Raw genomic sequence first — 26,801 nt, forward strand, 5'->3', positions numbered from 1 at the left:
TTGAATGATGCAAAAACACAGTATGTACTGGCCAAGCTCCACGAAGGTATATGCGGAAACTACATAGGCGGACATACCTTGACACACCATGCTCATTCACAAGGATACTATTGGCCCACCATGAGACAAGACGCTAGGAACTAGGTCAAAAGGTGTGACAAATGCCAAAAGTAAACTCCCATACCTTGTATGTCTTCCGAAGTCCTCAATCCAGTCACAAGTCCTTGACCATTTGCACTATGGAGATGGATATAGTTGGCTCCCTACTTGTCACAACCGTATAGAAGAAGTTTCTGCTCGTAGCCACCGACTACTTCAGCAAATAGGTGGAAGCAGTAGCTTATGCTAGCATCAAAGATAAGGACGTTTCCAAATTCGTATGGAAAAACATCGTCTGTTGATTTGGAATCCCATGAGCAATTGTAGTCAATAACGGGCCGCAATTCGACAACATTGCCTTCAGAACTTATGTTCGAAGCTAAAGATCAAGAATCTGTACTCCACGCCATGTTATCCTCAAAGCAATGGATAAGCAGAGACAATGAACAAAACCCTGCTCTCTATGTTAAATAAAATGCTGGAAAAAGCCAAAGGAAGGTGGGTGGATGAACTGCCTAGAGTTCTATGGGCCTACGGGACAACCTTTAGATGACCTATTGGAAACACCCCTTTCGTTTTTGCCTACGAAATAGCGGCAGTCATCCCAACTAAGATAGAGATGCCAACAACCAAGACAACCATCCAAGGGCAAAGAGATGAGAAACAAGAGTTTGAAAGACACTTGGATTAGGTGGACAAAGTAAGAGAAAACGCAACCATCCGGATGGAATCCTACCAACAAAGAGCCATCGCCTACTACAACAAAAAGGCCTAGCCTTGTGAGTTTAGAGTCAGGACCCTAATCCTCAGAAGAGTCGTTGAAAACACAATTGAAAAAGGGTTTGGAAGGCTCCGAAGCAAATTGGGAAGGACCCTATGTAGTAACTAAGGCTGGAGACTCAAGGGCATACCACCTGCAGACACTGGACGAAGTGCCCTTACTCTGCCCATGGAATGTATCTAACTTAAAACAATACTATCGGTGAGTTGGTTTAAGTAAAGAGAATTGTGCGCAAAATCAAACAAAGGAAGAAATAAGTGTTCATTAAAAAATCAAATTGTTCGATTACAAAGCCATGACCGACCGAAAGTAAATAAAAAGAAGAAACATATATCACTGCCCAGTAGAAGGATCAACAATAGAAGGAACTTCGTCTCCCTGAGTAGAAGTGTCGGCCACCTTGTCCTTATCATTAGAAGGATAGTTGGGAATGTGTTGGGTGATGTTGTTCTTTTTCATACAACATTGATAGTCGAAGAAGAACATATCATCCACTTGTTTCTAATACTCGTTCTCCAATTCCTTTTGAGTGGCGAACCCTGCTTGGAGCTTCTCCAATTCTTTCCTCAAACACTCAATCTCTTTATCGGCATCCCTGCCCTTAGCCTCAACAACCTTCACCTCCTCTCTCAACCGACCGACCTCAGCTTGAGCCGTCTCTTTCTCCCCCTCTGCCTTCCTTAGTGCCTCAACTCCGTCCATTACAGCCTTCTCGACATCGACCAGGTCGCTCTTTACCCGTTCCAACTTAGTACGAAGCTCTTCGCTATCTCCCATTTTTGGGATAATGAATGCCCTCATCATTTCAGCGACCTTCAACCATTCAAAAAGTATGATGCACTACCGCATTAGGTTGCTGACACCAACCACCACCTAAGAGCAGCATTGAGATAAGTATTAAAATAGGCGACTAAGAAAACTCAAACCAAAGACATGACAAGATTTACCACTTCAGTCGTCTGCTGAGTCGTGTAACCTTGCATCGATTGGATATAAGAGACGACGATTTCTGGAGTGCCAAATGAAAGTCGGGTTGAGATAGAAATGAAGGGATTCTCCTTTAAATTCATCGAGATATGCTTTGTAAACGGGAAAGAGTCTGACATTTTGGTTGAAGGGGGCTCAGCCTCGATAAAGTAGGGGACTTGCTTCAAAATTTCCACCATCTCCTCCTAGCTGAAGGAGCTAGAAGCAGCCATGGCTTCCTTTTCGTCTAGGTCATCATCAATAGCGGTTGGATCAGTGGAGTCCCTGTCTCGAGTAGGGCAAGTATTTTCCCTAGCAAAAGACTTCGTAGTCGACACATTGCTAGGTCCTGTAACATCAGTTGGAGGCATCGGTACTGAGGGAGTATCCAGAACAGGTGCCTTCTAGGGGGCCTCCGTGCAGGACCTCTTAGTAGGAGGGGTGGCGACTGCAATATATTCGGAGAGGCATTTGCGTTGCCTCTCCCTAAAACCAGCCCTCAGGTTCGTCGCCATATCGTCCTTCCCTTCCAGTTCGTGGATGATGCGGGGCACCACAAGTTCAGCCTTTGTGTCTGGCTTTACTCCCGGGAGATCTAAGTTAGCCTCTAAATCTGGCATAGTGCTGGCCACTGAAGCAGACGCCAAAGAAGTTGAGATAGACGAAGATGTAGGGACCGGAGTAGGCGCTTTCTTGGCAGCCTTAGTAGAAGACTTTTTTAGCCGAGAACGGACAATGGAAGTAGTAGTCGAACAGTTCCCACTCAGAGCTTGCCTTAATTTCCCTTCCTATCTCTTTTTCTCCCTCTGATCAAGGTGGTCTTGGTGTGCCTTAGCATCTGCCCCATATGCCACTTCGTAGAAGGGAAGATTTTTCAATAAGTGATGTTCCTCGAACACCAGGACCTTGGGCAGCGAGCGAGAAATGATGGGAATGATGTATGACTGAGGCTCTCGAATGACTACCAATAGATTCTAGTCAGTTAGGAGAGTATGATGATTCATTTCGTCCATAGTAATTACGAATAATTTGTTGAGGCAATTGAAAGAGGTCTTCTCTACCCACTCAACTAATTGACCTCTTATTTCCTTAACTATGTCACACCAAACGAAAATATTAATACCAGAACTACATCCAACAAGCTATAAAGAATGACCCAGTTCTACCCGGAATCCTCAATGAGAGACATGGGCAAAAATCCCAATCCGGATGCTCAACTAAACCAGCTAATGGGCCTCGAACAAGGACGTGCCCCTTTACACCGCCCTTATTGGAGTCTGGAAGCCCTATCACCAATTGAAAAGAAGGGATCTGGGCAGATAGATTGAAGATGCCTTTCCCGCTCATTTTGATGGTGTAAACAAAAAGTACCTCTAGTAGGGAGAGGTCCAGGTGAAAAAGCATGTTTAGGATGCTGCATCCCATCAACACCCTAACAACATTCAGGTGAATGAACGCGAGAGGAATTTTGGTGTAGTGAAGGAATTGTTTGAAAAGTGAAGGAAGGGGAATGCAAAGCCCTGCGTTGTATTGCTCATTGCTAAAGAAAATGGAGTTCGGAGAATCCTTCTCAGCAGACGTAGGAGCACCGTCCTTGGGATGTGAAAACGCTCCCAAAACTCCCTTTCAGTAAGGAGTTCAGTAGGCTTTTTCGAACCGACGCATCCTACACCTGCTCCTATCTTACCACCTTTCTTACCCTTACCAGCCACATTGGTGGAGACAACATCCCTTTTTGCTGACATGCTGAAGCAATGAGCCAAGTAGGATCTGCACAACACAACGTTGAATGTTAGAAAGCAGTCACCCGACCCTATCGGCAAAAGGAAGTGCCCCAAATGTGCAACAAATGGCTATGACTGGTTTTAATTCTGCACTAAGACAGGGTACCTAATCCTGTTAGCCAATAAAGTCCCAACAACGGGCTTCCTTTTCGCAACATCACAATTTCCATAGGCCAGAAGGCCTAGGTGTACCCCTCAAAGTCCCAACAAGCAAAAACATGGAAAAACCCTAATTCTAATAGGTGCTACTAGTCCCACTGCCGACGGTGATTACCTCCCTAGACAAACCCCAGGACCTCACACTATGGACTTCGTAGCGTCCATTTCATACCCAAAAGAGCCACCAAATGCCAGAGCAACCCCAATAGCAACAAATGAACCACCCAAAGAGACAAAAAAAGGGAAATGGGGGCAATAGAGGGAAAAGAAGGGCTTACTAGAAAGATGTCCGCTAGCAAATGATGAAGCTCACTTGTGGAAGAGCTAAGAAAGACAAAGAAACTACCGAAAAAAGTGAACAACGATGCAATGGGGAGAAGGTAGTAATTGTTGTTGCAGTAAGGGGAATGCAACAAAGGAGATGAGAAGGGGAAAAACTCAGAAGCAGAAACGTTCAAAAAGATCCCTAAGGGTCTGAAGTCCCCTATTTATAGAGACGAAAACCCTAGGCATCCCAGAGGGCGGGACGCCTAGGAATATTCCTCCTAAGTAGTGCGTCGCCTGACAATAGCCTTGGTGAAAGTGACCCACTTCAATACCCCTAAGAGACATGTGTCCTAAGATTATTGAGGAAATTTGAAAAAGGTACTTTAACCTGCCATTTCTGTCGGGACAAGGTGCACGTGTTAAAGAGGGGCATTGTGGGGGTTTTCCCCACGTGTTTGTCCACTATTAGTCTACGTGGTACTCCCCTTAGTACTGTCTGAAATACCATCATGGGACCTAGAGGTTCCCGTCTGGACCATATAGGCCTACAACCAATGGCACTAGGCTCCCTCAAATTGGCAATGTGTTTCGAATAGCTTCCTTGTCTTCATACTGTATGCAATCATGAGTTCTTGACACAAGGAATGACAGATGAGACCTTTCCCGGTTCACACGCCTATGTCTGAAAAACTTTCACACATTACCCCATACCTCCAGTTGTTTGAGGCGACATGCAAACCATCATGGTGCACCATCTAGTGACCCCTACCAGCCGCCCAAATTGTGATGATTACCCTACCATCCATAGTGTTGCCATCATGATAGTAAAAGTCAAAATGCTAACTCAGAGCAACAGTGACCCCCTCCTAGGCACTATAAAAACTCCTCTGAAATGAAAACTCAGGCATGCAACACCAAGGGCTCACCCATTTGATTTCCTTAAAAGGGTTCCTACCCATTTTGGTGTTTGACTTAAGCTTCGGAGGGTGTGTTCGGACAACCTATCTGGACATCCTTTGTGCAGGGAAGAAGAGAACCCAATCTCTTGTAGCTGGGGAGAAGCTTTTACTATGACAACAGAGAGAGGATCTAACTCTAGTTGACTTCAGCATCAACAGAGGGAGAGGACATGCCGACTGGGAAGAAGAATCCTCTTCATCTTGTAGTGGGTTTTTTGGACAGAGAGGAAGAATAGATCGTCATGGCATTGCATCAACATGGCATGACCTAGCGTTTTGTATGAGCTTTAAGTTTCAACATTAGAAGAAGCACCATCTCCATTTTTGGAAGGAGAACACACCACCGCCATTGAAGATCTTCACCAGCAGACCAGTTCCATTATTTGGACACTACACCCACATTTTCATCTCACTATTTTTTAGATTTCAGTTAGCATCACGCGCAGGCTCCACCACCTGACTATCATTTGAGCACCATCAACGCATTTTCTATCTCCACCATTCTGCATCCTCTGAACACACGACATCTTGACATTTTCATTTGTTGCGTATCGGAGCATCGCCACCATAATGCATCTCGTTCTAGGAGCTTCCATCAGTTGTGTTCCATATTCGGTATCATGTCAATTCATCACCACTTCTCTTAGTTTCCTTCAACTTTCTCGCTCTCCAAACAGTGGAACAGACACACCACCACGCATTGGTTTGGGGACACCACCACGTGCTATCCAGAATCATCAGGGATTTTGAATGCACATTTTCAGCAGAGGAGAAGGATCATCAAGGCATTCTGGAAAAGACCACCAATCGGACCCCTCATCTGCAGACAACGTACTAACATCAGTTTCACTTCCATTAGTGGCAAGCGTCTCCATCAGCTTCACACATGCATCGCGTTGTCTGCAAACCACACCAGTCCCATTTACAATAGTATCTGCATATCCATAGCCACGTACGCAACAACAATAAACCTCCAATACATCATCCATGTCTCCTACATCTTCATCTAAGTACACACAATCAACATCCATCATCAAGGAAAATCAACATGCACTACTAAAGATCATTAGCACGTAAACTGCCATCAACTCCATTTAAGAATCAATACATTCCATTGAAGAAATACACGCGGCCATGTCCAAAAAATACTTCATCAGATTTGCAGGAGGATTAAGTTCACCCACTGTTGCACCATGACACCCGTCAATGATACATGCACTCATCATCAGAATTTTAATCACCATCAGAACAAGATATAAAGGTGAGTTTTGATATCCTTATTTCTATTTGAATAATAATAAAAAATCAATAACCTAGGTATACATACAGATCATGGAAGGATGTTAGTGAAATGCTTTGTTTGATTTAAAAATAATAAACTGATGTGACGATGGGTGGTGGTTGGCCATGGAAATTCTTTGTTAATGGCTTTTGTTGAACTTTCAAAATCAACTGAATGTGGAATAATGTGGTCGGCTATGAGGGATGTCAATGGTTGGTGTTTGTTTGAGATTTAAAAATACAATGAATGCATGGCAGGCATGGAAGAGTGTTAATGCTTTGTTTTAATTTTTAATTTTTATTATCAGTGGAATGAGAACGGGTGTCGGCCATGGAGATTAGTTAATGGTATATATGTGATTCATGCTTAATGGAAAAAAAGAAGAAGGTAAAAACACTTTCTAAAATTACTACCAAATAAACTTTAAATTTTGTCTATAAAAACATTTCTCAACAAAAATTATTTTGTCCCATATTCATGGCCCTATACCGGTTGCTCATTCACTCCCTTAAGTTTTTATGTTATTCAGACAGCCACTGATACCAACACATGCATAGCTACCTTTCTTCCTCATGCTGATTTTTTTAATTCAAACAATCAAACTACATTAAGCTTCATTTCCACATAGCTTTTATAGAATTTTAAAATTCAAAACCAAACTACATTATCACAACTTCATGTCTTCCACCATCCACTACATTGATATATAGATTTTTATTTAAAGTTCAACAAACATAATTTTAGCAACCGGTATAGGGCCATGAATATGGGACAAAATAAAAATGTTAGTATTAGTGGCATGTTTACATGAAATAATAATAATAATAATAATAATAATAATAATAATAATAATAAAAGGGTATCCACAATAGAGCAAGTTTAATTCAAAATATAGTCCATAAACAATTACATAATTTAAAAATCTACTAGAACATGATCCAGATAACCAAACACAACCAAGAATAACAAAATCTTCTAAGCTACTCCAAAATCCCCTGGAGCATTCTGAAGCCCTCCCAGCCCTATCTGTGGATCTTTAGGAGTTACATCTGTATTTAAAAATATATAAGAAGGAAGAGGTGAGCATTCCACATAGCTTAGTAAGGTGTCTTACACCCAAGGGGGTTAATTGGGGTTACTAAGGTAAAAAAAAAAAAAATACATAAACTAAGCATTCAACCATAGAATAAGCAACTCCAAACGTTTCATTTAATCAAATTACATCACTTCAACAATTCTCAATAATTAAATAAAATGTGTATGAGGATGTGACACATAGTCATACAATGCATTATTGTTCTCGGGCTTTCACTGAAGGATATACGTCTGTACCCAACTACACTCCTCATTTGGAGTCTTTTCGAGGTAGATTTTTGGGTCTTTCACCCTAGGGATCTCATTCCCTTCTTAATTTGCCTTTTACGGGCCTTTCCTTTTCATTACCATTTTATTTTTTTCTTTTTCCATTTCATGCACTTTTTATATATATTTTTTTCTTTCACACAATCATGATGCATATAAAATGCAATGAGATTAATTATCCTAATTCACAAGTATCAAAAATATCAAATAAAATTCCTACTAATACAAATTTCAATAAAATTACAATTTATACTATGCTTTCATTGTTTCTCAACAATCCTAACAATTTCAACAACAAACTACAATTATTATCCACAATTAAATTACCAAAAACAACTTGATAAATTTTCAATAATTCAAATATCAATTAAACATAATTTATACCAAAATTCCATTATTTCTCAACAATCCCAATAATTCCAATAATCAAATACAATTATTTCTCCACAATTAAAGTAAAAAAAAACAACCAAATAAATTCTCAATAATTAAAATATCAATTAAACATAATTTATACCAAAATTCCATTATTTCTCAACGATCCCAATAAATTCAACAACCAAATTCAATTATTTTCCACAACTAAACACTTCCATTATCACAAAAATTCCAAAGAAAATTCCTAAATCATCCAATAAAATTTCTCATATCATATATATTACATATTTGACTTCCAACAATGAGATTCATATTTATTTTTTTAAAGAAAAAAATATTAGGTCTAACAATCCAACCGCTAAAAATGAAATCCGACACTGTATAAATGTTCTTCGTGTGTTCAGTAGAGTGTTCCCTTGAAATTTCACAAGAAATGGATGATGTTTGGCCGTTGAAACGGTCGGCCAAGGTGGACGACACTTTCTTCCTTTCATAGTCGCCGCGCCTCTCCCCTTTCTGCAAGTTTTTTTTTTCCTCCCCTTTCCTACCTTTTATTTCTTCTTCTTTTAACCTATTAAGAAAGCAAAAGTGGTGCACGTGCAAATACATATATATATATATATATATATATTATATTTATTCATTTAGGTTTTTTAACACAAATTCCTATTGTTTCTTTATTATTAATTTTTTTTTGTAATTGCACTTCACTAATAAATTATCAAACACCAATAAAAAAAATTTATTTTTCTCAAATTTATTATTAAGTAATTTAATTTAATTTTTTACTTAATTAATTTTAATTAATTTATTTTTCATTTTTCGTTTTAGTTTTTTTTTCGTTTTTCGGGAAATTTCGATTTCTAAAATCCTAAGAGATTTTCTATTATAAAGTTGACGTGACACAAAAAATTTAATTCGCTTAATTGACCAATAAAATCTTTCGAATTCCATTAATCCAAAATTGACATGTGTTCTCAAATGGTCTGTTTGACTTTTCAACCACCGTTGAATAGAAGACTATTCAAACTTGAAACTCCAACTTGGCCTAAAATATCCGTTAATTACAACTTGGCCTAAACTCCAACTTGGCCTAAACTCTTAGGAATTTGAAGTTAACATATGCCCAAGGAGTTCACTACTATAAGTTCATAGTAATATTCGCTTGTTAGGCTTTGAGAATTTTTTTTCCTGGTTCAGAGTCAAGAGGGTTGAGAAGCATCATTCTCTTCATTGTTGTCAGGTTCTCCTTTGCTTAGTATTTCAATTAATCACTACTCTGTTTACTTAACAGAAATGATACAACTAGACATAGCTTCTGGGGTGTGGGTTCAGCTAATAAACATACCCTTTTTTGAGGTGAAATTTGTTTTGAACTTACAACAATATAATTTCAAGATTGTGGTTCTGGCAATAAGCTTTGAGTGTGAGATCAATTAATCAATCTGATCATCTGTGAAGTCTATTGTTGAACAATCATACTAAGCTTAAATGAATAAGATCAAGAAGGCTATATAAACACAGAAATGATGAAAGCTTCCCACCAAGCTTTCACCAAATGTATTCTGGAACAAGAATGAACCAGATCTGCAAAGTAGTGCCTAAAAGTGTTGAAAATGTAGCAAGCCTCATGCAGAATGGCTGACTTGGGGGTAATGTTGTTCCCTGCATCTGTATTAGAATGACCTATTGCAGTTTCCACTAATATCACTGTCCCCAACTTTGAAATCTCAAAGCCCAATGCTATTTGAATTATACTTGTCCAATAATTTTAGATTACTAGGCACCGGATCAGGACAAGGTAGCAAGACTTCTCTGGTAAAAACTCATGTCTTTTACATTGCCTTGAGACCTTGGCCCCATCTAAACTCTGGAGGAGGATTCCTGCCTCCGGATAATCCACTTTCATAGTAATGGAATCAATAAGAAAAACCTCTCTGCTATGTGGATGAATTCTTTTCAACTTACATATTATCATTAAGAAGATGGTATGATAGACTATAGTGTTTTCAACCTAAGCCTCACACTAGGATAGAGTGGTCCTTGAAACCAAACTCTGCATTCTTCATGGTGGAGATCAAAAGGTAAATTGGGCAAGTTTGGAGCCTTTCTCAGGATCTTGAATCTTCCTTAGCTCATATTTTCCTAGAAGGTTGGGGAATTGGCCACGGACCTTGTTTAGCTAGTGTAAGACTTAATGAAAATTGATATGAGAAAAACTCCACTAAGATTAAGCATATGACTTGATCTGACTTAATAAAAAGCAGAAATGGCACAATATAGCACTGATGTATGAGAAGTTGATTATTCCATATGGATTGATCAGGCATCTGACTTGATCCACTAGAAGTTAGAAAGTGGGTCCATGATTGAAGATCAAGCTATCTATCATATCAAATCTTAGGTCCATGGCACTCTGTTTTGATGAATTCTTTGTACACTAACTAATCCCATCATGCCAGGGAATCTGAAAGTCCACAAGGTTTTTTGAGGTTTTTGATAATCAACATGAAGATAATCTTTCTTAGAAATGTGACTTCTTACTGAAATTCTCCGGAAGGTTTAGCCTTGGACTTAAAAAACACAAATTATAAGAATTAACATTAATTGAATATACATCAACTTGGAAGAAAGCCTAAGAAAAATCCATAAGCTAGTGGACAAACACTTGTAGATATCAATTTATGTCTTTCAGATAAGGAATCTCTTCCCTTTAATTTGCTTGAAGAATTTGAAGACTAACTATGGAGGAACATAGACTCAATTCATTCTATGATACTCTTATTACAATGAAAGAAAGCATAAATAAATAGCCTACAGATATGAGACAATTCCGGACTGGTATACTATCACCGGACGGAATTTCCCTTACATGGAAAGAGAAAAAACTCTTACATGGAAAGTGAATAAACTCTTACATGGAAAGTGAATAAACTATTACATGGAAAGTGAATAAACTATTACATGGAAAGAGAATAAACTCTTACATGGAAAGTGAATAAACTACCTTGCTAGAATTACTCCTAAATCAATTATAATAAAGGCAGTATATTTCACTAATTTAGGGAAGTAAACAGAGGATGCTAAATATGGGGAGGAACGCACAGGATGGAAGGCGACGTGGGCTTGATTTCCAACACTCCCCCTCAAGCCGCGTTGTAGATGTTGATCATTCCAAGTTTTCCTGTCAGATCTTCGAAGTTAACTCGAGCAAGAGCTTTTGTGAGAATGTCAGCCGTTTGACAGTTTGTCGGAGTGTAGCTGACTTTGAAAACTCCTTCTTCAATCTTTTCCTTGATAAAGTGTCGATCTATCTCCACGTGTTTAGTTCGATCATGATGAACCGGATTCTTAGCGATACTGATGGCAGCTTGATTGTCGCAGTATAACATCATGGGATGCTTCAATGGAACCCGTAATTCTTCTAACAGCCTGTTCAACCAGATTCCCTCGCAGATACCTTGTGCCATAGCACGAAATTCTGCCTCAGCACTGCTACGAGCTACCACTGACTGTTTCTTGCTTCGCCATGTAACCAAGTTCCCCCAAACAAATGAACAATAGCCTGAAGTTGATCTCCGATCAGTCACTGAACCTGCCCAATCTGCATCTGAAAAAATCTCAATCTCTTTCTTTGTTGTTCTTTGAAAGAAGAGACCCTTTCCTGGTGTCATCTTGAGGTACCTCAATATTCTGATCACAGCAGTCATGTGTTTTTCGGTTGGATTATTCATGAATTGACTTACCACACTAACGGAGAAGCCGATGTCTGGCCTTGTATGAGAAAGATAGATGAGTTTCCCCACAAGACGTTGATATCTTCCTTTATCAACTGGCGTACTTCCATCACTTTCTTCCAGTTTGACAGTTGTATCCATAGGTGTTTCTGCCGGCTTGCATCCTAGCATTCCTGTTTCATTCAATAAGTCCAGAACGTATTTGCGTTGTGAGACTGCTATACCTTTCTTTGACCTAGCAATCTCCATTCCGAGAAAGTACTTGAGGTTTCCAAGATCCTTGATCTCAAATTCCTTTGTCAGTAATTTTTTAAGTAAGTCAATTTTCTCTTCATGATCACCTGTCAAAATTATGTCGTCCACATATACAATGATAATTGCCAGCTTCCCTTCTGGGAAGTGTTTCACAAATAATGTGTGATCAGATTGACATTGAACGAATCCGTACCCTTTCACTACCTTAGTGAACCGTTCAAACCAGGCCCTGGGAGATTGTTTGAGACCATACAAGGATTTTGGAGTCTGCAAACCTTGTTGAAGTTTGATGTCGTCTCAAGTCCAGCAGGAATGTCCATGTAAACTTCTTCCTCTAAGTCACCATTGAGGAAGGCATTCTTCACATCAAGTTGGTGAAGTGACCAATCGAGATTAACTGCCAAGGATAAAAGTACACGAACAGTATTGAGCTTGGCAACTGGAGCAAAAGTTTCTTGATAGTCAATGCCATAGGATTGGGTGAATCCTTTGGCAACCAACCGAGCCTTATACCTGTCCACATTACCATCTGCCTTGTACTTTACTGTGAAAATCCACTTACACCCAACTGGTTTCTTACCTCTTGGGAGGTCAGTAATTTCCCACGTACCATTCTTTTCCAGCGCCCGAACTTCCTCATCGACTGCCGCCTTCCACTTAGGATACTTGAAAGCTTCCTGAATATTCCGAGGAACTTGTATCTCTGTGATGCTAGAAGTGAATGCACGAAACGTAGGTGATAGCTTATCATAAGAAATAAAATTTCCAATGGGATGCTGAGTGCATGATCGAATTCCTTTCCTCCAAGCTATGGGCATATTAAGAATATCATTTTCTAACTCGGAATCAACAGTACCATCAGGAGCGTTGTTACCTGGAAGTTTGCTTGGATTAGGACCCGGTTCAGCCTCATGGGTTTGTTGAGAAAGTGCTCCTTCCTCCGTTTCCTCTTGGATGTGCTCCTTATCCCACAAGTCAACAATGGACTCGGGCTGATTAAATGACTCTGGAGGAATGTGATTTTCAGTGATGATGGGTGGCTCACTGAATGACTCAAGATCCCAAAATTGATATTCCTGAGTTGAATTCTCCCCCTGAATATCGTTTTTGGGATAGTAAGGCTGGGTTTCAAAAAATGTGACATCCATTGAATTGTAGAATTTTCTTGTGACCGGAGAGTAACACTTATACCCTTTTTGATTTGAAGAATACCCAAGAAAGATGCACTTGAGTGACCTAGGATCAAGTTTACTTCGATGTTGTTGATTGATATGAACAAAAACAGAGCACCCGAAAATTTTGGGTGGGACGGTGGAGATGAGACGAGTAGTCAGAAAGGATTTTAGGAGTGTTTGACAAGGTGTTTGGAATTTTAGTACCCTAGACGGCATCCTATTGATGAGGTAGGCTGCCGTAAGGACAGCTTGCCCCCAGAATAATTTTGGAACATTCATGGAGAACATTAGTGATCTAGCCACCTCTAACAAATGCCTATTTTTCCTTTCAGCGATTCCGTTTTGTTGTGGGGTATCAACACATGAACTTAAGTGAACTATCCCTTCTTGTGCTAGAAATTCTCCTAGAATGGAGTTGAAATAATCCCTAGCATTATCAGACTTTAGAATTTGTATTTTTGACTGGAATTGGGTCTGAATCATATTTTTAAAATTTTTGAAAATTTGACTCGTTTCAGATTTTTCTTTCATGAGGAATACCCAAGTTAATCTAGTGTGATCATCTATGAATGAGACAAACCACCTAGTACCAGTTACATCTTTTATTCTTGACGGACCCCAGATATCGCTATGAATCATTGAGAATGGACTAGACTCTTTATAGGGTTGAATGGGAAAATGAGACCGGACTTGCTTTGATAATTGACAGATTTCGCACTCAAAGGATTTTGGATTTTTATGAAATAATGAAGGAAATAAATGCTTGAGATACATAACATTTGGATGACCTAAGCGATAGTGCCACAACATAATTGCACTATCGTTATTTTGACATGAAACCGAAAAAGAATTACTACCAACTGCCATTTGAGGTTGTTCTTGTGGATCATGGAGCTCCTTAAGGATGTAGAGTCCAGAGCATTCCTCAGCATTGCCAATCGTCTTCCCCGAATCCAAATCCTGAAATTCACAGTGAGTGGAGGAAAAATTAGTAATACACCTCTTTTCCTTAGTGAGTTTACTAATTGACAATAGATTACAGTCCAAGTTAGGAACAAGGAGAACAGAGTTGAGAGTAAGATCCCTTGATAGCACAACTGAACCTGTTCCAGCAACCTTTGATAGTGAACCATCTGCTATTCGGACTGTTAAATTATTTGGACATGAGCTATATGTATCAAAAATTGTCGCATCTCCCGTCATATGATCAGATGCTCTTGAGTCCACGATCCAAGGTTTTTTACGTTTCTTACCAACAGTAAAGGCACTCAAAAAATTACCTTTGTGAGCCAAGGTTCCGGAACCAATGAGCTGGTTGGAAGATGAGCCAGTTTGTGACTGTACTGACAAGAAAGGAGACAGTAGTTTCTGAAGCATCTCCATTTGCTCCTTATTAAAAGGGCTAGCTTCAGGTTGTGGCGATTGTTCATCGGTAGCCACATGATTGCCTCGTCCTTCTTTCTCAAGTGGTTGACGTGGCTTCCAATCTACTGGCTTTCCATGAATCTTCCAGCAAGTTTCTCTTGAGTGTCCCGGCTTTCTGCAATGATCACACCAAGGTCTACCTCCTTTAATTTTTTGACGGTTGTCAAAAGGAGCGAATTGAGTCTTAAGAGCCGAGCTTTCTGCCATATTCAGTTGTTGATGGGATCCCATCATGAGATTTTTCCGACTTTCTTCACGACGCACTTCAGAGAATGCCTCTCTGAGGCTAGGTAGAGGTTTTACTCCCATGATTCTTCCTCTGATTTCATCAAGATTTTTGTTCAAACCTAACAAAAATTTAAACACACGTTTCCCTTCGACAATCTTTTTATACAACAAACCATTTGTAACACAATTCCAGTTATGAACCTCAAACGTATCAAGTTGACGCCATAGACGAGTAAGAGTATTGAAATATTCAGTTACCGTAAGGTTTCCTTGACGCAAATCGTGGAGGATGCCTTCAATCTGGATGATTTCAGATGTGTTTTCCTTGTCTGAGAAAGTTTCTTTTGCAATGTCCCAGATTTCTTTGGCAGTATCAAATGACAGAAAATTTTCACCAATGTCAGGGGTCATAGAGTTGACTAGCCAGGACATGACCATATTATTTTCTGCTATCCACTTCTTGTAGGTTGATGCTGTGGTTTCTGGTGCCGCCGAAGCTCCGGTGATGTAGTCATCTTTCTCCTTTCCCCGTATAAACATTAATATGGATTGAGACCATTGCAAATAATTTTGCCCATTCAGTTTATGGGCTGTGATTGGCAGATGAGAGGTTTCCATTTGATGAGAGGATGAAGACGATGAGATGATGATATCAGAAGTAGAGGATGATGAGTTGGTAGCCATTCCAAAGGCTGGACCGTATTTAGGCATAACCTAGAAGAATAGAATTGAGTAGAAAAAAAAAAAACTGACTAAAGATGAAGACGATGAGACAGGATTAAACCTGCTCTGATACCATGAAGAATTTGAAGACTAACTATGGAGGAACATAGACTCAATTCATTCTATGATACTCTTATTACAATGAAAGAAAGCATAAATAAATAGCCTACAGATATGAGACAATTCCGGACTGGTATACTATCACCGGACGGAATTTCCCTTACATGGAAAGAGAATAAACTCTTACATGGAAAGTGAATAAACTCTTACATGGAAAGTGAATAAACTATTACATGGAAAGTGAATAAACTATTACATGGAAAGAGAATAAACTCTTACATGGAAAGTGAATAAACTACCTTGCTAGAATTACTCCTAAATCAATTATAATAAAGGCAGTATATTTCACTAATTTAGGGAAGTAAACAGAGGATGCTAAATATGGGGAGGAACGCACAGGATGGAAGGCGACGTGGGCTTGATTTCCAACATTGCTCAATATAGATATTTTCCATTTCATCCATACCAATCATTTCCTTTATTTTCTACCTTAATTATTAACGAATTCTATGCAAATGGATGTAAAAATGTTTAAAGATTCCACACACAATATGATACAATAAGGTAAAGGTTCACACACAATATATATATTCTACATATGCCCCTTAAATGAAACAAAGCGCAAATGGGAGTAACAATTCTGGTGAAAGACTCCACCTTCAAAATAAAACTTAAAGCAAGTCTAACAATGGTGGAATTTTAACCACCCCAGTAGAAACTCTTTTGCATGAAAGGATTGAAAACCTTTTTTGAGAAAAAAGGAATTTCCATGGAAATGGAGAATATCCACCCTACCTCTTTGTCATCAGCATTCAGCATTCGCAAACAGGCTAACCCTGGTGCGGCGCCGTGGAGCCTGAATATGTTCAGTAATACCAAAATGAGCCATGAGAAGCCAGACATGAGTGAGCAGCTCTCCGCCTTGAGTTAGCCCCTCGGCATGGTGATTCGATGGACACTGACATGCAGCATGACATAGCATCTCTATCCATACATGACTCATCATCTCCCATTTCTTTTCACATTTCCATTCCTCTTCCGTCTCCAGGGATTGTAGAGACTTAGCCAGCCAACAGGCATTGAATAGCACTGACTTTCTTTTTTTATCTCCTCTCACTTTCCTTTTTTTATCTCCTTTCACTTTCCGTTGTGGCATTTCAGTGTTCACTTGAAGTAACTTTTCACAAGCTTGGATTCTATCTTTTATGTGCTTTCCACTCCGAAAAAAATTCTGTGGCATCAGCACTGCTGTCTTGAAATCGGATTTGTCCAATTCCATTAGGCAGCACATGGGGGCGCTTGACCAGAAGATGCAACAGATAATCTGATAGCAGCTTGCTTGCTTCACGGTTTGGGTTCTTGACAGGGATTGAATTTTTGTTTAGATCAGTATAGTAGCAGATCTCAGTAGCTACATGCCAGAGGAGAATGTTCTCATCGAATTCTTCCCCAATGCTCCAACTTAATCTACAGCAACACTTCATCTTTTCAAGTGCCCATTCTCCTTTCAAAGCGCATAATTTCGTGGCTGCCTTAATGCATGTTATAATCACGTCAATAGTTGGGTACTCATGCTTGTCAATTATGGAGAAGCCCATGAATGTCGAGATTGTCAAACATAGACAGATGAAACGGCTTAGGACACCCCGCTTATTATCAGCTGCATTGGTATAGAAAATGTCGTACACGAATCCAAGCTCAATCTCAGTCACTTCAAAAGCTTCCGTCCAAGATAAATTCTGGAAGCAGGATTTGCTTTCTCTAAGAACTGTCGACTCAAGGCCAAGATTTGCAAATAAAGGCTTGAACTTGGGGAAGAATTTATCAGCCTTTCGCAAAATGGCTGCTTCTGGGATACTCTTGTTTCTGGGTGCTGGACAAGGTATAATCACCACCTCAGGCTTTTTAATTTCTGGCTGGCATGAAACATGGCATCCCTCTGCTTTCTTGAAATAGTACCCTGCCGTGAATGCTGCATCACCAGGCTCCTCGTCACCTTCGTCACCATCGTCATCCTCGTCACTGCCACCACAGGCGTCACCGCCGCCCCAGGCGCCACCGCCGCCCCAGGCGCCACCGCCGCCCCAGGCGCCACCGCCGCCGCCACTCTCGTCATCGCTGTCATCGTCGTCACCCTTATCCCGGAGCCACCGGATCACGGATTTTGTAAAACGAGCGTTACTTCTGGACATTAGATACAAAGTCCTGTCCAAATACTTGATCAGTCCAGCCTTAAACATTAGGATGGCCAGAATATTGAGTGGTGTGGCCTTCCAGGATCCAAGAAAGATGTAAACTGCCCCCACAAAATGCGTGAAGAGCCCAAGAAAATATCTTTTGCATAATGCGTTGTCTTCCGAAGAATAGGCTGTGATGGTGTCCGGGCCGCCAAGATGCAGTAGCAGAAATGGTGCCCAAAATGCTCGTATTTGTTGTGATGGGTTATCACAATATCCTAGGTCGTTGGAGATTATGCCAATAGAAACCGCAGCTATCCGATATGCGAGTGAGTAAGCTAGCCAAAGGATGTATCTAAGCCAGTTTCTGCTTGTATATTTTCTCCTGCTGCCCAGGACGCCGAGCATAATTTGTAAGAAGAGACTGAATGAAACAAATAGGCGGAGTTGCCACTCATTCCAAAATTCTGTCATACTTTGGAGCTTTGAGGCAGCCTTCTTATTCATGATGATGATGCAGCTAATGCCTGGAAATATAAAAGGAAATTATCAGATTACTACAGAAGATCTGAATGCCGATTGATCATTAGAAAATGACAGAAGGGCCTTCACAGCTTTAAAAGTGGGATATATTATAATGATTCCCATCTCATGCAATATAAATATTATCCATGTTAAGCTCAATTAATGAAGTTTTAAATGTGTGATATTACAATGATCCTCGTATAGATACAACATCCTCATTATTCCATGGGATTGCAGGATTGGTAGGAAAAGTCCCACACCGGGGTTGAGGTCAAGGATGACATATGGACAAACATTGCATCCGCAGGAAATTGCTCATCTCCATGTAGATATTATTTGCTCTAGACTATTGTGTATCCACATGTGGTTGAGAAGAGGTATACACACTACTACAAACTTTTTTCCCTTTCTGAGTGATATCACAATATTAATAATTCATTAAGTAAAAAATTCAAATTTTTGCATCCACTTGCTTTCAACACTCTTATTAGAACATGATTTAAGCAATTTCTTCCATGAGCACATTTTTTGGAAATGGGGAGTGATTTTTAGAGGGTGCTTCAAATAGTAAAACAAAATGCACTTTTGATTTCAAAAAAATGAAGGAAACTAATCACTTCACAAACCAGATTCCAACTTGCTTGCCTGCAGGTACTGTTTGGGCATCGGAAATGAGAAGCAAATTTAGCAATATTATTTTATTTAATAGTAGTTTATTATTTTATTTATATAATAAGAATATTAAATCATATAAATTCTAATGAAATTGTAGGATTTGAATAAGATTTGGTAATATATTATTTTATATGGTAATGATGTATTATTTGATTATATGATATAAATTTAATAATTTAAATTTATTTAATTATAAATATTTTTAATAATTTTAGTAATATTTTTATAATTTTTTTACTTTTTCAATTATCATATTTTACGTTTCATCATGCTTGACACATTAAAATTGACATATCGGGAAACTGTTTTACTTAATGACCTATCTCAAAACCCTCTTACTTAATGACCAAGTTCACAATTTTGAATAATTTGCAATACCTTGAGAATGTCCTCACAAATGCATCTCTATTAAAATTGAAAATATTGCAAATAATTTTAAAAATTGATACAATTGTGTTAAATGTTAATAAAGTGTAAATCTAAAAATTATTTTAATTAAAAAACACTCAATTTGAAAAAACAACTTCCAAACAAGTTTTGTATTTTACTTATTTTATAAAACTATTTTTATTGATTCAACCAAACATGGTTTTTTTAGTTTTTAAGAACAAAAAACTGTTGTTTAGAATTCACCATCCAAACACATTTTTTTTTTTTTTTCTAAAAACACTAAAAGTTGTTTTAGAAAATTATTCTCAAAAGATGTTTTCTAGAACTATTTTCGAAAACACTTTTCAAATGGACCCTTAGTCGGTAAGGTAGGAAATGAAGAGCAATCATTCCTTCCGTACTTTTTCAAGAAATTTTTAAGGAGTTTATTAAAAATAATTTTGAATTAATAATTTTAATTTATTTATTTTTAAAAAGATTTCCATTATTTGCAACAAATTATTTGATTGAATTTTATTTGTATTCAATTTTTATTTTTTAAGAAAATTATTTGCACCTATTCTATCGAAAGAAATTATTACAAAATTTCAATTTGGTAATAAAAAATTATTTTTACTTACTTTTACTAGAAAAAAGTATGAATATTTACAAAAGTATTTCAATTTAATTTTTATTTATAAAGGAATTAATTTCTTTACAAACTTTGTTTATGAAAATAATTTCTACAACTTTAATTTGCAAAACTAATCCTATTCTCATTAAAAAAAATAAAAAATAAAAAATAAAACCTTTACTTATAAAATTACTTTTAATCCCATAATAATTCTAATTAAGGAAACACAATTTATTTAAAAATCACTTTTTGGGAAATTTTATTAAAAATTAACTTTTGGGACAATTTTTTTTTACAAAACAATTTTTATTAAACAAATAAATTTTTGAACAATACTTGCTAAAAACAGTTTTTTTTGAGTTTTATTAAAAAAAAAAAATTAGATTTTCCTAAAAGCATTTTTCTAAATTTTTATTTAAAAAAAAATTCTTTTATTAAGAAGAATATTTTCTAAGGTATTATTTTTATTAAAACATAATTATTGAACCATTTCTTTTATTAAAGCTAATTTTCTAAGTTATTAACTATTCAATTCTAAATACACCCAACAAATATATACATGAGAACATTCACATGAACTAATAGAAATTAAACTAAATAGAAATAGGGAAATAAAATATGTACTCAAACAAATTTATAACAAGCTCAATGCCCCATTTACAACCTTCATGAGTCTCATTTTCTTCCATGAAATTTGGTTCTCCATGTGTTATAAATTCATGCTTAGCCAACATAATACCAATAGTGAAATGGACTCATGCAAAACAAAAATGAGTCCAAAGTAAATATCCAAGAAATACACAAAGCTCAAAATAATTCAAGCCCAAATTCAATAAATCCAAAAGGAATCCTCAAATTGGTTCAATAAAATTTACCAATAAAAAAATATGCTCAAAATTAGCAAATATAACCCGACAAAAGTATCCTACATGCTATAGGCCCTAGTCCAAAATCGTCATATTAATAACCAATATACAAGTCCAATTAACCAAGACTGATTAGGTAAGCCCAAATGTAACAAATCAAAATAAATTCAATTAGGTTTAAATTTAATACTCCATAATCCAAACCTAATTTAATATATAAACTCCAAATTCATAATCAAAATTAAGCCCAATTTATGCTAACCCAAAATAACATCCAAAATATAGTTTAATTTAATATATAAAAACCAAATGTAACAAAAATATACCACGATATTATCTCATGTCCAAATTAAATAATTTAAATGAGCAAAACTCATCTCAAATATCCTCTAACAAATTTCACCAACAACAAAAGGACTCAAATTTCATATTAATTAACATCCCAAAATCTCATAAATAATTATTATTAAAATCAAAGTAAGAAAATAAAATAAAGAAATGCATAAATAAACTTACACATTTTAAACTTACACATCTTTTGGAGACCATGGATGGAAGGTTGCTGCTAAAGGGTGGCGGGGGAGTTGAGAGGAGAAAGAAATAAAAATAAAAATAAAAAGTTTTCTTAATACATGTTGGGTAAAGTCAAAGAGTATCACCAAATGAAAGGAGTCATTTCCAACTGGCAACCAAATTACATTCACACCAAGTAGTATTAATAGTTTTCTTAATCTGTGGCACAACACAAAGAGTATTTCTTGAAGGCTCGTTTTTCTTCAATCAAACTCATCCCTCCATCTGTCTAGCAGTGATTGTGAAAATGAAGAAACCTATTAATTGAACTTTTAGTGAAAGAAAAACAATAGCAGCAGCTGGGTCTTAAGCCAACATCATGCTTTGATTTTCATTTAGTGCTTCCTTTAATTGAGTAGGAAGGCACCCGCTGATAGGCTGATACACACCCAAAAAGAACAGGTTTCAAGAACAAAATTCTATTAGGGAATTATACAAATATGAAAAATAGTTTTCCCGATTTATTGATATGAAAGTATCATACATTTATACATACTACAAAAAATTTTAAGGCATTTTTCATATTTTGAATGGTTTCTCAAAACACTTTACAAGAGAATCATGGTGTTAAGGAACAAGTTATGGGAATTAAGTGATGCCTTTGGATACTTAGATGATTCCTTCATTGATGAAGGATCTTAAAGATTCATTGTTTCCATTGGTAGGGGTTCTTGGATGATATCTTCTTTTTGCCTATGAAAGTACTTAGATGATAAGCTTCATTGGTAGTACTTAGACGATATTCTTCTCTGTTAATAAGGAGCTTGGTGATTAATATTCTTCATTAGTATGGATTCTTAGACAACAATCCCTCATTAGTTAAGGTGCCTAAACATGTCCTTCTTATTGTTGTAGAAGAATTAGGATATAGCCCTTGTTTATAGGAGAGACTTGAGGAATAAGCACAGCCTCTCAACGAGAGGTCTTAGGCATGACCCTCTCATCAACGGCGTGACATGGCAATGAGATTTGAGTATCACTCTCATCACGAGGAGGCTTAGGTAATATCCTATGTTAGTAAGAGGACTTGGGTTTCTTTTTCCGATGGAATAACTTGGGTGTTTGCTCCTCCGTGATGAAGGTTTTTCAATGGTATCCCCTTTGTTGAAGACACGTAGGAAATACCCTCCATAGGAAACTTAGAGAACAATTTCTCTTCTCTAGGAAGATCTTATGGGTGTTTGATAAAATTTAATATTTCATTTTAAGTTAATTTGTTTTTAAGTTGTTGGCTTAAAACTTATTATTTATTTTTTACTTTAAATATTAAAGTTGTTTGATTAAATAAACTTAAATTTTATTCTAAATGATTAAATTAATATATTTACTCTCATTAATTTTAACTAATATTTGTATTTTCATTAATTTTAGATAATAAATTTAAGTGTTATACATTCATATTTAAAGTATCATAAAAACAAGAGACAACTACAAAAATACTTATCCTTAAAAAAAATTACTAATAATAATAATAAACAAGTTATGAATGTAAAGTTATAATCATAAATTATATTTTTACTGACTATTTGTAAATGAGTCAAACGAGTTTTTAAGATTAAAAATAAGTTAACAATATTGACTTGATACTTAGACTTATTTTTATTTTAAATTATGATATTAAGTTATTTTATGAAATATATTTAATCTACTTCATGACTTAAATTAAGTCGTTATATTAAATAAATTTATCAAACATGTGACATTGTTTTTATTATGACTTCAAGTCTCTCAAGGACTACGTTCCTTCTTAACAGGGTTTCAATTAATCTTGTCCTTGCGAGAGTTAAAGTAACATCCTTAGATATGAGTAAAAATAAACAAACTTTCCTCTACTTGGTAGACTTATTTTGTACTGATCCTTAAGGGTATATTTGATTCCTTGGAATTACTAAAGAAAAAAAAATACTAAGAAAAATATATTTTTTTTCATATTCAATTATCTTATAAAAAAAATAGCAAGAAAATTAAATATAATTAAAATTGTTAGAAACTTAAACATTTTCAAATTTTTTAATATTATATCGATAAATTAAAATAAGTAAAATCAGTTTAAAATAGTAAATAAAAATAATTTATCGACTTTAAATTTATTTTTTATTTTCCTTTACTTTTTTTTCTTTCTACTTTTCCTCACTATTTTTTTTTTTACAGTTTCCTCAAAATTTTCTCAATCCAAACATAACTTAATGGATTAAATTAATTGTTTTTTGGGAAAAGTGTGTTTCCATACTATCATATGAAAAAAAATTACAAAATAAGAACTCAAATTTATAAAATACAAATTTCAAGCAATTATCTAAAAAGAATTAACATTTCATATATATATTTTTTTATCAAATACACTACCTTTAACCTTTCACGTATTATATTTTAATGATATAAATACTACCTTTAATTGGTGTGTACATATAATTATTTTTACTTATAAAACTCATTTTTTTCCTTATATGCTAATACTTGGAATCACTATTTATAGAAACAAAAATGAGATATTGGAAAATCGTGTAAAAATAACTTTTTAAATCTAGAAAATCACTTATAAATTTTATACTAACACTTGATAGGGGCTTCTTCCAAAAATCAATTTTCCGTCTTATTATCAAAACATTTTTCAATATCAAAACAATAAAAGATAATAGTGATAAATTTATTTATGAAACATAACTAAATACTTTTAGGCTAAATTTAAAGGATGGCAAATTAGCCATACTTAACAAGACCCTAAACCCAACTTAATTTTTGGACTTGAAAAATTAAATTTACTAGATTAAGTGTACGTGAACACATGTAGAGAAGCATTGCATCAGGAGGGAATTGCTCTTCTTTATGTTGATATTGTTTGCTCTAAATGTAATGTGTGTCTACATAATTTAGAGAAACTATACACTACTTTTTTCCCTCTAAGAATGGTATCACACCATTAATAATTCATTAAGTAAAAAATTCAAATTTTTTGCATCCTCTCTTGCTTTCAACACAGTGATTAGCACATCTAAGCAATTTCTTCCATGAGCACATTTTTGGAAATTGGGAGTGATTTTTTTCAGAGGGTGTTTCTGATTTCAAATAGTAAAACAAAATGCACTTCTAATTTCAATTTTCAAATAAAGAAGGAAACTAATTACTTCACTACAAACCAGATTCCGACTTGCTTGCCTAGTAAATAGACACTGGCACAACTACATAGAAAAATGGTTTTCTCAGCAACCAAACGGAGCTCAACCCAACACCCAAACTCATTCAGAATTCCACAAACTTACAATAACAATAACCTCAAACTCATTAGTATTCATATAGGCCAACAAGCAAGGATCAAACCGTAACAAATTTGTATGTAATTGAGATTAAAAATTGAGAATAATCTAGGCCAAAGAAAACATACCCACTTTTCTACGAGTCTTGGAATGTGATGCGAGGGAGAGAGACACACAGATGTGACATGGGCGGTCAAGAGTGCAAGCAGAAATAGTCAGTGAAGTCTACGTGAGTGAAGTCTTCCCTACCTCATTTATTTATTTTTTTGGTGTGGCATTAATTTAGTGAGACCGACAATGGTTTAAAATTGCATATTCAGTCTCTGTCATCACTTTAATCAGCGCGGGTCTGGAGTTCTGTGAAGAAGTAATGGCCTCTCTCTGGCGTTTAGGTTTGTCCCAAGCGAGCTCCAGGTGGCCCCAGATGTTTCTCCGGGATTGACGTATTAAATCCAGTTGACCTTATTAATCTTTATATACTAATATTAAGATTTGAAATAATTGAACTCAAATTGGGAATCTATCAATGTGTCAAAAAATAAAAATAAAATATTTTTTTTTTCTTTTTAATTTAAGTTGTAATAGTAAAGCTAAACATTATGTGTCAAAAAAACACAAATAATGTTATCATAATAAGAAGGACAATGGATTAGGTTTTTTTATATGTCAATTTTTGTCCCTACCATAATGGGAAGAGTTTGAGATAAAAATAAACGGGTTCAAAGTGGGTTTGAGGAGTTTTTAAAACCCAAAATGGGTTTGGGATAGATTTATATATAACTTTATGTCAGTTCAATTTGTCTTGATTGTTTATAATTTTAAATAAAAAATTATTTTAGTTCATTTTTTCTTTATTTTAAAATTTTTTTAACATAAATAATATATTAATTTTCATAAAAATAAATTATAGATATTTATAATATTATTTATTTATAAATTATATTTACTTTTAATAAAAATTTAAAATTTTTTAAAATAAAATAATGAAATTTTTTTAAAAATTATACAAGATGGAGCAGATATGAAAATTTGTTATATTTCTTTTGTTATATTTATTTGATGTGGATGAAAATAAATATAAATAATAGTGGACAGATATAAAAATTTAATTAATTAATTATTTATTTATTTAACGTTAATAAAAATAAACATAAATAAATGAGAAAGGGATAGGGTGAAAGTGACCCCAACCTACCTCATTTATCATCCTAATAAGTAACTCTATCCAGTTACATCCCATCAATCAAATCACCTCAATTCCCATTACGAATGAAATGAAAGTTTATCCTCAATTCCCATCATGTACTAAACCTATCCTCTCCTCCAAGCTTATCCTCCATTGCCATGTAAGGAATCTCAACGTCCACATGGCTGCATACATAATAAGAAATGTTTATTTTATGCTAACGGCATCAATTATGAATCAAATGCAATCTTTTTCTTCTGTCTTCAATGAAGCTCCACTAAGGCATTCCATTAGACCTTCATATTTTTTGGGATTTTAGCTACTGCTTTAGTATTGTTCATTCCAATTAATTCAGCTTATACCAGAAGACGAATATGTTGAGTTGGAGGAATAGAATTTTGGAATTCATGGCAAAGGATGTTGTATCAAGGGTGATACAGAAGCGTTCTCTTCTGCTCATTCGAGAGCCTGCAGCTTTGGTTGTAGTTGAAGAACAGCTCCAGTTCATTGAAAAGGAGTCAAAGAGTACTACGATCCATGATCAATATAGCCTATGATGTGGATCGAGGAAGTCATGGATGACCTCATGCTCAAACAAGTAGTACAAGAAAGGAAAAAGGGATTTCTGAGAAGGTTTGTTCTATCGCAAACCCTTAATTTTGTCCTTTTGGCAGGTGTTTTTTAAAGTTTTTATTGCGGCTTCAAATCTCTTTTGAAGATATATCTTGGAGGGATTAGGTGGAACCTTATCGTGATTTTAGTTGCCTTCAAATTTAGTTTAGGATCTTGCTTTTCTTAGTGAATTTTTTTTATTTTGTTTTTTTTCTTTGGGATAGTTTTTTTTTAATTACTTTTTTTTTTAATTTTTTTTTTAAGATTGACTTTTCTTTAGATTAATTCAC

The 26,801-nt window shown here is 36.0% G+C and overlaps 1 protein-coding gene across 1 annotated transcript in view; it reads right to left on the minus strand.

The window, feature by feature from the left end:
* LOC117913782 overlaps nucleotides 1–24,877 on the minus strand; it is a 37,811-nt gene extending 12,934 nt beyond the window's left edge. The window contains exon 1 of the mRNA XM_034828820.1: nucleotides 24,846–24,877. The gene's annotated coding sequence lies outside the window, so the exon portion shown is untranslated. The remainder of the gene's footprint in view (nucleotides 1–24,845) is intronic.
* Nucleotides 24,878–26,801: the final 1,924 nt, after the last annotated feature.

The sequence above is a fragment of the Vitis riparia genome, chromosome 5, assembly GCF_004353265.1.
Source record: "Vitis riparia cultivar Riparia Gloire de Montpellier isolate 1030 chromosome 5, EGFV_Vit.rip_1.0, whole genome shotgun sequence".
Taxonomy (NCBI): domain Eukaryota; kingdom Viridiplantae; phylum Streptophyta; class Magnoliopsida; order Vitales; family Vitaceae; genus Vitis; species Vitis riparia.